Source organism: Asparagus officinalis, chromosome 4 (genome assembly GCF_001876935.1).
Source record: "Asparagus officinalis chromosome 4, Aspof.V1, whole genome shotgun sequence".
NCBI classification, from domain to species: Eukaryota; Viridiplantae; Streptophyta; class Magnoliopsida; order Asparagales; family Asparagaceae; genus Asparagus; species Asparagus officinalis.
The window spans coordinates 141,933,461-141,950,795 of NC_033797.1; the positions used below are offsets into that span (position 1 = coordinate 141,933,461).

Genomic DNA, 17,335 nt, shown 5'->3' on the forward strand with positions numbered 1-17,335 from the left:
CATCATGTTTGTTAAAAAAAATCCGAATACGACTAGAAATTAAGAGAAAATACATGCGTATACACGATGGATATGAGGGGAATAAGTAAGATTGAAAAACATGTAGGTCTATACATGAGATATTTAAATGTAACAAACTTCTCAGATGTGAATTCATCAGCATTTCAACCTATTTGAAAAACCGAGATTAGATATCTGGAGCATCTACATTGATCTCACTCTATTAATCTCACGGTCGAAATAAATTCAATTGTTCGGTCAGTGTATATATTTCACTTATATGTCTGATCCTTATCATATCAGATATAAATATTTAGTATTTGTATTCATATCTATTTGAGGATATCCTCATGTGTTTGCATCCCAAATAAGATTTTTGTTCGCTTTTAGGTTCTATATTTAGGGCCTGTTTGGATTCGTAGGGGGTGAAGGGAAGTTAAGGGAAACTGAGTGAAGGGAAGGGAAGGGAAGGGAAAGGAATGGAAGGGAATTCCCTTCCCCTTGGTTACACCCCAATTTGGGGGGTAACAATTTTTATACTATTAGGGGGTGAACCAAGGTGAATGGAGGTGAATTAACTTCACCTCCTAAGTGTTCCCAAACAAGGTGAATGGAGGTGAATGATTCCCCTAACTTCCCTTCACCCTCATTCCCCTCAATCCAAACAAGCCCTAAGTTTCTTTTACTCAAATGAATCATAGCAAATGGGGAAGTAATACTTGTTGCCTTATTTTTTTAATACCCACCCCAAAAAAAAAAAAAAATTTTAACTCTAGAAAAAAAAAATCCCCTCAACTTTCGAGTTGTTTTAGATAACAACCCCCCCAAAAAAAAAGCTTTCAAAATACGACTTAACCCCCCTCAAACATGGCGTGTTTCATAAAACCCTACTTATCTTTGCATTTTTTTTTAAAATAACCCCTCAATATCATTAATTCAAGATGTGCAATAATTAAAATACCCTTGGTTGAGCAAAACCTATATGAATTCAAAAGGCCAAACCAATTAAAATATTAAGACTTCAATTCAATGGGTTTTGACAAGGAAACCAATCATTAAAAAAAAATTCAATTGTTTCAAGCATTAGAAGCATGAATAAGTTCAAAATAAGAGAACCTTAGCTTTTCAAAAAAAGAAAGAAAATTTGATTTCATATGTGGACCTAGCAATGGAGATGGAGGAAGAAAAAAATGGAAGCGGGGTGGAGATGTGGTCACTTTAAATTATTCGTTCCTTTAGATTAAATTTTATTAGTTTAGGGGGTCAAGTAAGAAAAGTTGATCAGAGTAAGTCAGATTTTGAAAGTCGAGGGGGATTATCCACAACTACCCGAAAGTTAAGGGAGGGGGGGTTCTAGAGTTAAAATAACTTAGAGCGGTTTTCTAAAGTTAATCCTTATTTTTTACATTCATCAATGCACAAAAAATAGCAGATCCCTCTAATTCGTCATAAAATATCTAATAAGATAAGATAACCATATCCCCTAGCACTACTCCATCTCTAATAAACAATCAAAACCAAATCTATGATCAGTAACCCGCGTGCCAATAATTTAATTTTTTTAATATTTTATGTCCTTTTCCAATAAACAGGGTCCCAATTTTTGTGGGCTCCACCAGACCCAATCCTCAAACGACGCGTACAAAGACTTTATTTTTATATATATATTTCTTGTTTGCTCCTTTTCTATTTTCTGTCCCTTCAACAAAAGTCCCTTTAATCTGTTCCCTCCTGTCTTCACCTTACTCTCCTCCTGCAATCGAGCTCTGATGAGTTGCTGCCTTCTTTTGTTCTTCGATCAACTTCTTCACTGAATCCAAGCAGGTTCGTGATGCCCTCTGCCCATTTTCTCTCAATTATTATTACTTTCTTTTTTATCCTAAAGTTGAGTCAGCCGTTAGCTGGGTCTGATTGTTTTTATGGGGTTTTAGTTGTGTGGTTGATACTTTTGCTTGTGAACGAGGATGCCCAGAATCTAATTTCCATGGAAAAGAGTAATTTTTTGTTGGCTGTTGTTTGCTATGTAAATTGATGAGATACTGTCGATTGGTTATCTTTGGGAACGATCACAAGCATTACTCATGATAATAATGTGACTTTGAAGACAGCCACATACCCAGTTCATTGTGAAGATTGTTATTATATTATGTCAGAAAATTGCGAAAATTGAAAAGACATAGGTTTTAACTTTTAGACGCTATGGTTTCGATCGTGTTGGTGACAGGTTATGATTACCAGTTGTTATTATAATCATTACTACAAAACTCCGAAGGTGCGGTGAGAGATGAGGGTTATATTTTTATATTCTAACGTCTGTATGTGATGTGTCGAGTCGTCTCGCAGTGTTCACACTAGAAATGTTACTTTATATCTAAGGAAGATAAATTTTTTGAACCAACTCCAATTACGGAGGTACATTGTCCTCAGACCACCTTGAAAGTTCAGATGAAGGAATAACTCTCCAAATCTTTAAACAAGATTATTTTTTTGTACATCTTCTTATGTATGTTCCGCTGTTGAATATGGAATATAATTTCAGCGTTAAAAAAAGTGATGTGTCTTTCATATCTGATTTCGTCTTTGTTTATGCAAAGTAATACTTAAGATCTGTAAACCTTGAAGATCAAGATTCGAAGTTTAGGGCCTCCGATCTTCTCGACAGATCAACGGGAGTTACTCTGGTCTCTGGATATGGCCTGTAAATTAGGAAGAAAAACACTTTCAGATGACGACGTAGGTTATTCTCTGCCTCCCCTTCAATGCCCGAGTTGGTCTCTAATGAAGAAGACAGAACTTAAGGGAAATTGACCATGGTTTTGAGTAGATTTTGTGGATCCCTTTATCTTTGTGCTAGTTATTTTGTTTATCGTGATTTGCATGGGCAAATTTGGTATAACCGATTGCACGCGTCGCTTTCCCACTGGCCAAGGTGTTACATGGAAGGTTCCCTTTATTACAGTAAAGTCCACGTGTCAAACCATTACACCTCGTTTGGAACACAGAACCGAGTGAAGTGAGAATGGAATGAAACAGGAATGAAAGGAAATAAATGTGAGAACGGAGTACTCATTCTCATTCTCACATTTGAGTGCAATTTAGAGAGTGTAAGCAGGAATAGACATATTTGAAAAATATGTATTTTCCCCCCACTTAACTGAGAATGCTCATTCCTTGACAACTCAATGGGGAATGTTCATTCTCGCATAATGTGGGAATTGATGAGAAGTGGGAATGAAATTTCTAATTTCCAGAAACACGTGGTGCTGGTACAGAGGAATGAGAAGTGAGAATTGACATTCTATTCCCAATCATTCTCGCGTACCAAACGAGGTGTCATAGGCAGGGGGGACTTCCAATTTGCGTGCGCATCAAGATTGATTTGGTTATGCTAGCTGTTCGCTAAAGGGAAGATCCTTAAACGCATGATTTAAGGATCACAAGTGATTTTCCATATCTTTAAGCAATGAGCTCTTCCAGCTCCTTACTGATCTCAGGGGTTGTAAGCAGTCGATCTGAGGTCAGCTCGGACTCACAACACGATCACTATCTTCTACCAAGCTGGTTGTTTGCGCTTCTAGTATTGTATTTTGATTAGCACTCTTTTCATTCTTGGCCATCATGGAGAATACTAACTGGACAACATGACTACCGAGCTGTTAATACACGTGGCAGTGTCCTAGCGGCTCAAGCATTAGATGCTGGTTATTTGCTTAACAGTCTCACTTAAAAGTATAAATATGGAATTGTGCTGAATAAAGTTTTCGTTTGAGTTGGTTATTTTCTTCACTCAATTATGCTCACTTTCTTTCTTGCACTTTTTTTTTGCAAGTTTCTACAAGCTTGTCAATCCATGTAAGACAACCTTATTAGAAAAGTGTCAGGAGTCGGAATAAACTCTCAGCCCCCAAGATATTTACTAAAAGGGAATAAAAAGGTTGCAACAGAACGAGGGAGTCAAAATGTTTAAGGCCATGTATGACTCTAATATTGATATGGACATAAAGATGAACCTTCATGTTCAATTTTCCTCCATGATCACCTATATCTGATAGAAAAAAGTTAACTGGCATATAGAATTGAGCTTTTAAATTTAATTCCTTCGGAGAGCACTTTAGAACATCTTTTTTCAATTTCCTTGCGGTCTGTAGCTCATAGCTATTCTTATATGAACAATAGCAGCGCCTTCTCAATTTTGGTGGAGTTACCTGAATTAGGGATATAGCCATCGAAATATTAAAAGGTTGAGGATGATTCCCCTGTAGTTCTACTGGTGCGGATAGACCCCCTGAATGAATTTCTTTTATTTTTGATAGAGTTGAAAAAAGTTCATTCAGGGGGTCTATCTGCACCAATAGAACTACATGGGTGTGGAGAAGAATTGGAAAAAGCAGATTTTTGGTCATAAGTCGACTCATGCACAGGCATAAGTCGACTTATGGTAAGTCGACTTATGTTGGTGCATGAGTCGACTTACGTTCTGCTCTGGATTGTTGGTTTTTTGCTCTGCCAAGTCGACTTATCAGGTCTGATAAGTCGACTTATGATCTCTTCTCCAGTTGCTGTTTTTCGCTCTGCCAAGTCGACTTATGCAGACTGATAAGTCGACTTATGACGGGTTTTTTGGAAAGTTCAGGTTCCTATTTGCAGTCTGTTTGGGTTTCTGTTTTGGTATAAATACCAATACGATTTGAGGGTTTTGTGAGGAGAGTTTTGGGGTTTTGGAGCACAGAAAAAGAGAGATCTTTCTGAGCTATTTGTTAGGGTTATTGGTTGAGAGATTGAGAGATTTGTTGGTGAGATTAGTTGGTTCGTTTGAGCGATTTGTAATCTCAATTTGTACTCTCCTTCTCTATTAGTGAAAACCCACCCCCTTCTTGCCCCGTGGACGTAGGCAATTTGCCGAACCACGTAAAACCTTGGTGTTTGTGTTTTGTTTGGTCTTTCTCTCGGCGTTCGTTGGTTTGGTTTCTCAAAGCATCAGTCACAACAAGTGGTATCAGAGCACGGGCAACGCTTGGGCTATTTGGAGGAGTAGATCGCTTTGGAAGTTCATCTAGGGCTTCGTTTGGTGATAAAGGTGGGATCTTTTTTTGTAAAAATCTCGTCTTTTTCAGTTTGGATCTATTTCTCGTTTGTTTCCGCATTGGTTTGGTGGTGCCTTGAGGATTATGGCCGAGAAAGAAGGAGTTGTGGGCAGTACTTCCGGCGTGAAGACCGTCCAAAGCTTGAATATCCACTCAATGAAGATTGATGTGGAAAAGTTCAATGGCACAAACAATTTTGGACTTTGGCGATGCGAAGTCATGGATGCGCTCAACGCGCAAAATTTGGAAGATACGTTGGAGTTGGACGGGAAACCGGACAACATTGATGAGAAGGTTTGGAAAAAGATGAATCGAACGGCGTGTGGTGTGATTAGGTCTTGTCTCACTCAAGATCTAAAGTATGATGTGATCAATGAGACTTCTGCAAAGAAGATTTGGGAGATCCTTGAGAGCAAGTATTTGACCAAGAGTGTGGAGAATCGCTTGCATTTGAAGAGGAGGCTTTACCGCTTCCAGTTGAAGAAAGGAACCTCCATTGGTGATCACATGAACCACTACACGAAGCTTCTTGCGGATTTGGCGAATGTGGATGTTAAGATTGAAGATGAGGACAAGGCGTTGTTGCTATTGAGTTCCTTGCCTGACGAGGAATATGAGACCTTCGTTCTTACTCTTATTAATGGGAAGGCATCTCTTTCGTATAGTGAGGTCACCGCTGCACTTGTGAATTATCAGCTTCGAAAGAAGGATAAGGAGACTTCGTTTGAGCCGGTAGCGGGGGCGTTGGTCGCAAGAGCAAAGGGTCCAAACCGTAGTGGGAGGTCGCAGTCTAGAGGGGCACATCTTGGAGTTCGTAAGAATCAATGTGCCTTTTGCAAAGAAGATGGACATTGGAAAGCCGATTGCCCAAAGTTAGTTGATCGAGCCGGGAAGAATAAGGGAAAAGCTATTCAAGCTTCAGAGGCGAATGTTGTCAAGGCTAGTGGCAACGATTCAGATTCGGATTCTTCGGGCTACTCGTTATCTGCACTGCCGTCAGTTTGTGTTGCCTACTCTACAGAGTGGATATTGGATTCGGGTGCTACATACCACATTTGCCCTAGGAGGGATTGGTTCTCCAGCTTTCAGGAGTTGGAAAGAGGGGATTTCGTGCTCATGGGGAATGATCACAAATGCTCTATTGGTGGTATTGGTACTGTTCGGATCAGGATGAGTGACGGGGTGATTCGGGAGTTGGTTGGAGTGAGGTTCGTTCCTCAGTTGAAGAAGAACATCATTTCACTTGGAGCTTTGGAGGCAGCTGGCTATAGGGTGACCTTGGCGGATGCACGCTTGAAGGTTACATTTGGGTCCATGATTGTGATGAAGGGCGTCAGAAGAAGAAATTTGTATTATTTGCACGGAAGCACGGTGATTGATAGGGAAATGACGACTTCATCAGATTCGGCTAGACTGTGGCATTGTTTGGTGCTGGGGTATATGATTGGTAATACCGTGCATTGGTTGTTGAGGAGTGCTATGACCTGCAGATTGAAGTCCTGTGAGCACATTAGGATGAGCGAGACCGTGGTGGAGTTTGGCACTTCTATCCATCGAGCGAGGGGTCTTTTTGGAGGTGTTCAGTCAGGCATTTGGGGGCCTTCCAAGGAGGCATCATTGGGAGGTAATCGTATCTTGGTTTCCACAGTTGGTGATTGTTCTAGGCATTATTGGGTCGCGACCAGTTCCCGTTGGTGTAAAGTCCTAGAAGTCAACAACAATTGGAAGAAGTGTATTGGCAGAAAGGTAACTCATTGTTTCAGCTTTGGTAGGGGTCCTTTCTTGCGTTGGTGCCGAGCTCACGGCAATAGGAGACACTTCATTGGTGTGGAGACTTTGGGGCGACGAGATGAGATGACAGTTTCGATGGGTCGTTCCTTTCTGGAGGAGGATCGGCGTTTGATGTCGAGCATTGGCATTGGTGTGCGGGCTTCGACATATTTGGGTCATCTTATGCATAGGTCGCCGACTGCTGCTTTAGGAGTTATTAGATCTGGTGGAGCTGCTTCAGATTTTGGGTCGCGTCGGATATTTGGATACCCAGCATTTGGTCACATCGTGGATGTGAGATTGGATCCGATTGCGCGTTTGGGGTTCGGAGGCTCAGTTGATTATCGTTTGGGAGCTTCTGATTTTGTTCTGAGCAGGTATGTCACTTTTGACTCTCGGCAGGTGGAGAGTGTTGATCAGGTCATTTGGATATCGCAGCAGGTGGAGAGTGATGCTACTCCACGTTGGGTGGAGATTACTCCACATACTCCAGATCATACTGCGTCATTTGGGATTCCAGCTAAGGTGACACAGGTTGGAGATCATTTGGTTTTGGATGCAGATGATGGATTGGTTTTGGATTCAGTTGCAGCTGGTAGATATAGTTTGGATATGGCCATTGGTTTACCTCAGGTGGAGGTGTTTGATTTGTCTCAATTTGGGGTCATTGGGAATACTATCAGTTGCAGATCGTTTGGTGATATTGGAGAAGAGTTGCAGACTTTTCTATTTGATTGAGGGCCTTTGGAGGCCGTTTGGGTGAACTACGTGAAGGCTTGATTCCTTGGGCAAAGGATACGTAGGCAGTCATTTTGATGCAGCCGATTTGGTGAGCGACATCGACATTTGGGGTGAGTGTTCACACTCTCATTTGGGTCTCAGCATGTGAGGCATTTGTTTGGTTGGTGTCGGCTCAGTTTTGGGAAAACTTCGCCGAGGTGGAGAATTGTGGAGAAGAATTGGAAAAAGCAGATTTTTGGTCATAAGTCGACTCATGCACAGGCATAAGTCGACTTATGGTAAGTCGACTTATGTTGGTGCATGAGTCGACTTACGTTCTGCTCTGGATTGTTGGTTTTTTGCTCTGCCAAGTCGACTTATCAGGTCTGATAAGTCGACTTATGATCTCTTCTCCAGTTGCTGTTTTTCGCTCTGCCAAGTCGACTTATGCAGACTGATAAGTCGACTTATGACGGGTTTTTTGGAAAGTTCAGGTTCCTATTTGCAGTCTGTTTGGGTTTCTGTTTTGGTAGAAATACCAATACGATTTGAGGGTTTTGTGAGGAGAGTTTTGGGGTTTTGGAGCACAGAAAAAGAGAGATCTTTCTGAGCTATTTGTTAGGGTTATTGGTTGAGAGATTGAGAGATTTGTTGGTGAGATTAGTTGGTTCGTTTGAGCGATTTGTAATCTCAATTTGTACTCTCCTTCTCTATTAGTGAAAACCCACCCCCTTCTTGCCCCGTGGACGTAGGCAATTTGCCGAACCACGTAAAACCTTGGTGTTTGTGTTTTGTTTGGTCTTTCTCTCGGCGTTCGTTGGTTTGGTTTCTCAAAGCATCAGTCGCAACAATGGGATCTATCCGCAATCTGTCTATAGTACAGGGGGTCTATCCGCAATTAACCCAATATTGAATGCTAATTTTTAACAAAGCATATAAACATGTTAGGAGTTCCATGTTTCATTGTTATTAATTCATTGAGTTCTTCACTGCTAGCTGAAGAAGGAATGTTTTTTATTTGTGAATAATTTTACCATTTCTCGAGTGTATAGGTTGTGGAAATATGGAACTGTTGTAGAATTATTAAGTAGTCAAAGTATCATTCCAGATTGCTAGAAAGGCCTAAAGCTTTAGTCCATTCTCAGTTTTCCAGTGTTAAAGATTTTGAACCAGCAACTTGAAAGAATATTCGATACAGAAGTTTCTAATGCTTCTGAGATAACATTTCCTTATCAAACTTTTACGGAGGGAAGCACTATCCGCCTTCAGATTTTCTTTCGACCAATGTAGTATCTCAACAATACAATATTGTTCCTTGGTCCTATCAAAGTAATGTTGAGCTTGAGTTAATGCGGGACAAATTAAGTATCTGCAATCTGCAATGTGTTTCTTATCAGAACATTAAACTGCGTATTATTAATAAACTTTGAATTTTTCTAATGAACTTTTCAGGACTAAAGTAATGCACATTAGCAGCAGCTAGGATGTCGGATTTCTTCAGAATGGTTTTTGCAGTGGTTGTCTGGTGCATTGCTTATGCTGCAGCTGCAATTGTCCTTTCTGTTAGATTCTTTAGTTTTACATAAACATCCATCGTGAACTAGCAAACTTCATGACCTTCCATGGGCTTACTGCAGTTTATGACTCATTCCAGGTGAAGCAAGCACTTGTACTTTATTAACTGCTTATTATCTCTTTACCTTGAGATTCATTCCCTTCATAATATGTTCATGTCAGTTTTTGGAATATTAATAATCAAGAATATTTCATATTTTCTGAAAAAGTTTGCTTAATGAATAGTGGCATTTCTGTTGGTTCAATCTACTACATTTGGATTGTGGCAAATTTATAATTTTGCAAAGACTGGATAACCGTATTGAGGTGTTTTTACAGGTGTTTTTAGTATCGTGTTTTCTTTTCACATCTTTTTAGCATCTGCATATTGATCGTGTTCTACAAAATTTTCCTACATACATGTATGAGGAATTTTGGAGCTTGACTTTCCATGTTGTCCAAATAGTATAAATAGTTCAACTCGTTCTTTGTCACAAAGAGGCACTCCATGATGTCCAAATAGTGCAAATCTTTCTACTTCTCACAATTTATTCTGCTAGATTTAATTGGAAAAATATAGAACTCGGGGAATAAATTGGACTGTTCATTATGAATATTAACATTCTTCCTCCCATGCCATATGGAAAGGCTTTCTGCAGATATAAATCACTTGGAAAGGGAGAAGAAATGGAAGAAAATAAATATATTTGGATTTTCAACAATAAGGTCTATATTCAGTACCTCTTGATATATAATTGGTGATTTGGTACCTTTGTTGCTACTGGAAGAACGAACCCAACAGGGGTAGCTTTCCGTTCTGTCTATCGTTATCATGATTCAATTTCAGGCAGTTGATACATATTTTGGATTCAATGTTCCAGTTCACATCACATTGTTTGTTTCTTTATATAATAGAAGAACTTGATTCCATTGGTATGAGTTGTTACTTGAAATGGAAACTAATATCAGTAGCTTTACCTTGTCTCCTTCATTTTAGTCATTCTATCATAACATTTAGTACTGTTTTTGGTTTGTAGTACAGAATGTTGGGTTCGATTAATCTAACGAACCCATTTGGCCCAACCTACTCGATTTTGGATTTGATTTAAAGTTGCCATCGATTCAAGTTAGGAACAGGATGCTAACCATATGGTCTGGTTAGACAAGTTTCATGTTTATCAAGTTGGGTGGTTATCTTGAATATCTAAAGGATAGGATCGATCGGAGTGTAATCCCACGGTTGTGATTAAACCATGATGGGTAGGGTTAATCACAAATATCTATATAAAGGGTGGGAGTCCCTCCTCTCAACCGTATGCAGAAAAGAGACCTAATTCCCATCATTGGCTACGGGAGGAGAGAGGAGAAGACTTCCATTATTTTCGTCGGTGAACGGTAACTTTAATCTGAATTTCTAGTTCAATTATTCATGTCTAGATCGTTATATTATCCAACAGTGGTATCAGAGCAAAGTTTGTGCATGAATTTTGATCTAAAATTAAAGTTTTTATTTTCGGATTAATTAAAAAAATCAACGTTTTCAGCAGCCATGGCCATTGCTTCTTAGTTTTCTTTTGTTTGTCGTCAAGTCGTTGTGATTATGAGGCTGTGTTTTGTTTGCCATGGTCATGGTTGATGCAAAACGTTGAAAATTGTGATTATAAATTTTTTTTTTATTCTCAACGTGAACGGGTTTGCCGTCAAACTGCTAAAAAAAAATTCTCCGTGGGTTGTGATTAAAAAATCATGGCCAACAGAATTAATTCTTCCGTGAGCAGGCATGGGTTTGTGATTAAAAAAAAGGAAAGAAAGCAGCCATGGCCATGGCTGCAGAGCTTTTCCAGATAAAAAAAAAATTCTAGAATATATATACTGTAGCCATGGCCATGATTTAAACTTTGTTGCGGCCATCGAATCGTTGAAATCGTTAAGGATGGCGGTGCGGCGGCGGGAATGCGGCCGGCGGCGGAGGGCCGGGTCTGTAGGGTTAGGGTTTTAATTAGGGTTATAATTAATTAATTTATTTATTAAATAAATAATTAGATTAATTAGTATAATTAACTATTATTTATTAATTTTGTTATATAACTCTATAACCCATTAAGGAAAACCCGATCCAGTATGTTTTGGACCCGACCCGCTACAGTAATAGATTGGATCCATCAAATTCTAACCCAACCTATTATGAAATGGGTCACCCATTAATTTCCAGACCCGACCCATTACAGTTTTGATCATTCATTTTGTTTTGGTCGCTATAGATCCGTTTTAAGTCCGTTTTGAGCCCATAAATAATCGTTGGAAAGATCATTCTGTGTGCTTTTTAACTATACAGTTTTTATTTTCATTTCATAAAGTTTTAATAAGGAATTTGGACAATTCATAAAGTTTATTGTATGCACATAAAGATAATTGATTTACTCTGATTATATCCTTAATTCAGGTGGGGTAAATATTTGGGTTCATAATAAAATGGATTGAAGTATTAGATCAACCTATAGGGTTAAGGAAGATCAGTAAAACAGTCACTTAGAAATTATGGTAGAGTAGGTTAGTGTTTTGCCCAAAGGTGACCAACCTATAATACCCTAATTTTCTAAGGTTGAGTTTAGTCTCATTTGAACTGGTAGGTTGCACTTATCTGTGGGTGGACTACTAGTCTTGCCCAAAGGTGTCTAGAAAATCCCCTACAGGATAAGTGGTGCAGGATAGTTGAAACATGTCAGTGAGAGGAGAATAACCCTATTGCCCAAAGGTTAGGAAGTGTTCAAATCAAACTGATACTGTGTAGGCTAGTTCTGTAGGTGATTATATATCACATTTAGGGGGCGAATAGCATATCAAATCACTTGCCCAAAGGTGTGATGAGATGATGCACCCGCCTGTCCCGCAGAGTGGAAGGTTGCATACGTAAAACATTCTGACCCATCCATTCTAACCCTAAATTGGATGTGGAAATATTAAAGTTAATAAAATTGAAGGTCTCATTTGATTTATACGTCTATGGTGTAATGCAGATGGACGGACAATTTATCCAGAAGCATCTGACTAGGATTGAGCCCCTAACCGGTTCTAACTATGGCAACTGGAAGATGCAAGTTGAAATAGTACTTGAGTGTCTTGACTACGACTATGTTCTCACTGAAGATAAGCCAGAAGAGCCCGATGAGTCATCAAGTCAATCTGAAAAGAAATCTCATGCTAAGTGGGTCAAAGCCAATAAGCTTGCAATGCTGATCATTAGAGCATCGGTGAACCAGACTATTAGTGGAGGGATTCCGGCTTGCGAAACTGCTAAGGAGTTGCTTGAGACCATCAAGAAGCAGTTTGAGGGATCCGTTAGAGCAAGATAGGACAATTATCTAGTCAAACTCATTAATCTGAAATATGATGGAAGTGGTGATGTTCGGCAGCACATTTTGAAAGAAAAAGCTGAGATGACAAATCTAGCACATGGCAAGCTTGGACCAAATAAGGCAGGAAAGAAATCCTTCAAGTATCAAGGGCACAATAAGGGGAAGAAATCTTTCGGCAATATTTCAACTATTTCTAGCACTTCTTCAGCAAGTGAAAGGGTTGAATGTTTCTTCTGTAAGAAACCTGGTCATATGAAGAGAGACTGTCTGAAGTATAAGCAATGGCTGAAGAAAAAGGAAGAGAATAATCCACAGTCGGAAGGCAAGGGCAAATGAGCAGCTGTTTTTGGGAAACTCACAGCCCTTGGAGGTGGAGCTCGTTGGGATTTTCAGTATGCGCTTGGATTCTGGAGTTTCTTTAGTTTTATCAGACGCTTTCTATGTACCTTCTATGAGAAGCTTATTTCTTTTCTAGATTTTCTGAATCTGGTTATAGTTTTGTTTTAGAGAATAGTTTTGTTTCTATTAGAAATGGTTTGGATGTTATCATACATGGTTTCTTAAATGACGGTCTTTATAGATTATATTTAGATACATCTTTTCCTTCCCTTCTCTGTATGTCTGTGAATTCATTTTCTTCTGGTAAAAAGCGTCCTAGGCTTAAAAGTAATTCTTCCATACTTTGGCATCGGAGATTGGGACATGCTTCAAGAAAGTGACTGGAATCCTTAGTATAATCTGGTGTTCTTGAACAGTTAGATTTCTCTAATTTTGTACATGTGTTGACTGTATCAAGGGAAAGATGACTAAATTGAGAAAATTTGAAGCCTCCAAGAGTGAATGTCTCCTTGACCTCATTCATACAGATATTTGTGGACCTTCCCATTCTCTCTCATAGTGGTTAGCGATTCTTCATCTCCTTCATAGATAATTTTTCGCGCTATGCCCATTTTTTTTGTCTTCACCACAAATATGAGGCACTGGATGTTTTCAAGATCTTTCAAGTTGAAGTTAAAAAAAATAGTTAGAAAGAAAGATTAAATATGTGTGTTCTGATCGAGGTGGAGAATTCTATAGTAAAAGCGATCAGGACGACACATATCATGGTCACAAGGCATTGTTCCTCAGTATACTCTCCCAAGTTCTCCGCAGCAAAATGGAGTAGCTGAAAGAAGAAATCGTACTTATCAAGATGTTGCTCGCAACATGATGAGTCATATGGCTTCCGAGAAAACCCTGTCGATCGCTGCATATACCTCAAAATCAGTGGGAGCTGATTTCTCATTCTAGTATTGTATGTAGATTATATATTGCTTGCCAGCAGCGATATTTATCTCCTACATGAGACTAAAGTTTTTCTTTCGAGGCATTTTGATATGAAAGACCTCAGAGATGCTCATTATATTTTGGGCATCAAGATCCATAGAGATAGAAGTAAAGTCTTGTTGGCCTTATCTCAAAAGGCTTATATTGAGAAAAAACCTTCAGCGATATGAAATAAAGTTTTGTGCACCAGGTGAAGCCCCAGTTGTCAAAGGATATATGTTCAACAAATTTCATTGCCCACGAAATAAAGTTGAGCGTAGGCTCGTGAACTCTGAGGAGTATGTCTCTGTAGTTGGCAGTCTAATGTATGTGGTGTCATGCATCAGGCCAGACATCAGTTATATCGTGGGAATATTAGGCAGGTTTCAGCAAAATCTTGGTGTAGCTCATTGGAAAACTGTAAAGAAGGCTTTGCGGTATTTGCAGAAGACCAAGGATTTCATGTTGGTCTACAGAAGGTCTAAAAAAAATCTAGAAGTTGGTTATTCAGATTCAGATTTCACAGGATGTGCTGATAGCAGAAAATCAACATCAGGTTATATATTTATGCTCGCTGGAGGAGCAGTTTCCTGGAAAAGTGCCAAGCAGTCCTTAGTGACGACATCCACCATGGAGGCAGAGTATGTTGCTATTTTTGAAGCAATATTGTGTGCCTCTTGGCTCAAGAATTTTATCAATAAACTAAAGGTAGTGGATTCCATTCAGAGACCAGTAAATTTATATTGTGAAATACTTGTTAGTCCTTGATAAGATCGAACAAGGATTGATTGAGGTTCCTCATCTGCCGACTTAGTTGTTGATTGCTGATCCTTTGACCAAGGGAATTTCTCCAGGGCTCTTCAAGGAACATGTATCCAGTATTGGTGTTTTAGAGTCTTTCGATTCTATATGATCAGTGAGATTTAGTTGTCATGGTAGTTTTGTTTTATTTTCAAGTACTATATTCTGGATTGCTTTGAGCTCATAAAGAAACTATTGTGCTGATTTTTATATTAGCAGTTTGATATTTTTCAAGCATTGTGTTATTGGTCATTGTTGCTTGATACATATTTTTTAAAGTAAAGAAAACTAAAGTTTAAAGTAAAGAGTTTCAAGTTAATCGTAAAGAAACTCGAATTAAAGATAGTGGTCCATAGAGTCATAAAGGTTAAAGTAAAGAGACTCTTAAATTTGTGCGGAAGCTGAATATGATTGGGCATCATATTTGAGGCTTTCGTTCTGGACTAAAGGTGATGATTTTCACATGGCGGATGCTGGTAAAAGTTTTAGAACGGCATACATGTTTGTGTATGTTGCAGAGGACACTTAAGGGCGTACATCGGATTTGACCATAAGGGATGTACGGCTCTATTACACTCCACTAAAACCACCATAAGGAAAATGTCTTTAGAACATTAGCGGTGCTAGCGGTTGGACCGTGGAGTGACCTTGTGCCATATTAGAGCATATAGTGTTTTCACGATCAACCATTAGTGGCATTTTTGTTTTAAGGAAAAGGTTTCGGAAACTATCCTAATTAGAATCATGGCAACAAGTTGTTTTCTAAAATAAATGGGTGCGCACCCGACTTTAAAAGTTTTGAAAATTTAAATATTTTTTGAAAATTAAAATGAGGTATGTTGTGCCAAGTGGGAGATTGTTGGGTTCGATTAATCTAACGAACCCATTTGGCCCAACCTACTCGATTTTGGATTTGATTTAAAGTTGCCATCGATTCAAGTTAGGAACAGGATGCTAACCACATGGTCTGGTTAGACAAGTTTCATGTTTATCAAGTTGAGTGATTATCTTGAATATCTAAAGGATAGGATCGATCGGAGTGTAATCTCATGGTTGTGATTAAACCATGATGGGTAGGGTTAATCACAAATATCTATATAAAAGGTGGGAGTCCCTCCTCTCAACCGTATGCAGAAAAGAGACCTAATTCCCATCATTGGCTACGGGAGGAGAAGAAAAGAGACCTAATTCCCATCATTGGCTACGGGAGGAGAGAGGAGAAGACTTCCATTATTTTCGTCGGTGAACGGAATTCCCATCATTGGCTACGGGAGGAGAGAGGAGAAGACTTCCATTATTTTCGTCGGTGAACGGTAATTTTAATCTGAATTTCTAGTTCAATTATTCATGTCTAGATCGTTATATTATCCAACACAGAATTCAATGGATATATAGTTCGTTCCACACTGTTTGTCATGAATATAGTTGGCATAACTTGTAACTTCCTTTAAGACATCATTTGTCTGCATAATCATTTTGCTACCACACAAAGTGTTCCTAAAACGGATAACATCTTTCTAAAATTGTCTATATTGGGACAGTGTGATTCATGAATTGGACGTTTCCAAATCAACCATTTTCCTCATATACTTAGATTTGGACATTTAATTAAATCAAGATGAATGTTGGGGTTGCTTGCTATTGGGTAGTTAACAACAAGATATTCATCTTGCTGTCTTTTTGTAGAATCACCAAATGTGTGTGCATGCACTTGCACGTACACCTATGCATGTGACCTGGGTCTACGGTATCAACATGTGCATGATTGTGAACATGTGTGCACTTGCTTTCATTATGAATGTCTTATGGACTGGCACATAGACAGGATGATAATCATCATATCAAACATTTACCATGATCTACATGTTCTGAACAACACATTTCCGAGACATATCTATCGCAAATGGCTGAACCATGAATCTGACAATCTATTCCATTACTAATCTGTGCAAGTTAATGGTTATTGATGTATGCTTTTAGGTTAAGATTTACAAGTCATACTGAACAATTTGAATGATTCTTTCTGTAACTGGCTATTGTCTCATTAAGATTTTTATGAGTGGTTCAAATTTTTTCTAGCTTTTGCTTCAGGTTAAAAGGAACACAAATTGATACTCTTTATCAACAATTTTGAGGTCAATCCAGCATAAACATTCCGTGCTTTATGCATTTGTTTCTTTGAATGTCGAGTTCTTTTTTTTCGAATGGATGAAAGTTAACTTCGTTGAACTGATAATCTCATTCAAATTACCGCTTCTTCCTTTGCAGATACTCATGTGGTGCACATTGATGATTGCATTCGATGGTGAAAATTCACATTAAGCTTTGATGATGATGATAACTAGCAACTCAAGTTTGAGCTTATTTACATGTGGTGTTTTCATGGCCCTGATTAGGATTAATGTTGGAGTTAGGAACAAGGGCACGTTCTGATATCGATTGGCAACCAGGCATTCATACCAATTTGGGAAATCTTGAGGGGGGAAGAGTAGCATTGATGTATCTCTATCGATGTAATATGCATACTTTTGGAGAAACTAAATTATGAATGTCACCGTGATTAGAACTGATATGATCTCGGTGACAAAAAATGATCCACCATCCCAAAGGATTTGTTGGTTCTGAATGACTTGTGGAGCTTTGAGAGGATCTGAAATGGTGGGATCTTAAGAATCAACGAGTTTCATCAACTTCATGTATAGGTTTTTGACTGTGCAAAAGTTGGTGACATTTCCCTGTGACATG

At 38.8% G+C, this 17,335-nt stretch overlaps 1 long non-coding RNA gene across 1 annotated transcript; it reads left to right on the forward strand.

Moving 5' to 3' along the window:
• Window positions 1,710-17,068, forward strand: LOC109839600. Its single transcript, XR_002246673.1, has 3 exons — window positions 1,710-1,824; window positions 9,027-9,228; window positions 16,859-17,068. It is a non-coding gene; the product is annotated as an uncharacterized LOC109839600 (long non-coding RNA).